The sequence below is a fragment of the Nannospalax galili genome, unplaced genomic scaffold (assembly GCF_000622305.1).
Source record: "Nannospalax galili isolate Female #2095 unplaced genomic scaffold, S.galili_v1.0 scaffold2886, whole genome shotgun sequence".
Lineage (NCBI taxonomy): Eukaryota > Metazoa > Chordata > Mammalia > Rodentia > Spalacidae > Nannospalax > Nannospalax galili.
The window spans coordinates 728,968-730,272 of NW_008355281.1; positions in this window are offsets into that span (position 1 = coordinate 728,968).

Here is a 1,305-nt window from a genome sequence, read left to right on the forward strand (position 1 = left end):
CGTAGTGCTTGAAACTCTTGCAAGAGCAATAAGACATGAGAAGGAAATTAAAGGAGTAATATTTTGAAAAGAAGAGATCAAATTATCCCTTTTGCAGATAATATGATATTGTATCTAAGGGACACCAAAAATTCTACCAGAAAACTCCTAGAAATTATTAACACATTCAGTAAAGTGACAGGTTACAAAATTAACCTACAAAAGTATGTAGCCTTTCTATATACCAATAACAAGCAGAGAAAGAGCACATGGAAACACTCCCCTTCACAATAGCTGCAAAATAAATAAAATATCTCAGAATAAACCTGACCAAGATATTAAAGAGCTCTGCAATGAAAATTTTAAATCTTTAAAGAAAGAGATCGAGGAAGACATCAGAAGATGGAAGGAACTTCCATGTTCATGGATTGGAAGAATTAATATTGTGAAAATGACCATCCTTCCAAAAGTTATATATAGATTCAATGCAACGCCAATCAAAATCCCCATGACATTTTTCAAAGAATTGGAAAAAATCATCCTACATTTCATAGGGAAGCACAAAAGACCTCGGATCACCAAAACAACCCTGAGCACTAAGAGCAATGCCGGGGGGATTACTATACCAGATTTTAAGCTGTATAACATAGCTATACTCATAAAAACAACACGGTACTGGCACAAATATAGACCCATAGATCAATGTAACAAAAATTGAAGGCCAAAATATGAGTAAATACAATTTCAGCCACCTGATATTTGACAAAGGGGTCAAGAATATTCACTGGAGGAAAGACAGCATGTTCAGCAAATGGTGCTGGCAAAACTGGATCTCCACCTGTAGAAGAATGAAATGAAATTCCTATCTTTCACCCTGTGCAAAGGTCAATTCCAAATAGATCAAAGACCTCAATGTGAAGCCTGAAACTCTGAAACTGCTGAAGAAAACATTGGGAAAAACCTACAAGATATAGGCGCAAGAAATGATTTTCTAAACCGGACAGCAATTGCTCAGGAAACAGGGAAAGAATTAACAAATGGGACCTCATTAAACTAAAAAGCTCTGTACATCAAAGGAGGCGACCAGGGTAATGAACAGAAAATCCACAGAATGGGAGAAAATCTTCACCACCAACACATCTGACAGAGGTTTAATATCCAGAATATATGAGGAACTCAAAAAACAAAGAATCAAGACAAGAAGCAACCCAATTAAAAGATGGGCTAAGGAGATAAACAGACAGTTCGCAAAAGAAGAAGTAAAGATAGCTATGAAGCATCTTAAAAGATGTTCAACATCACTAATAATTAGGGAAATGCAAATTA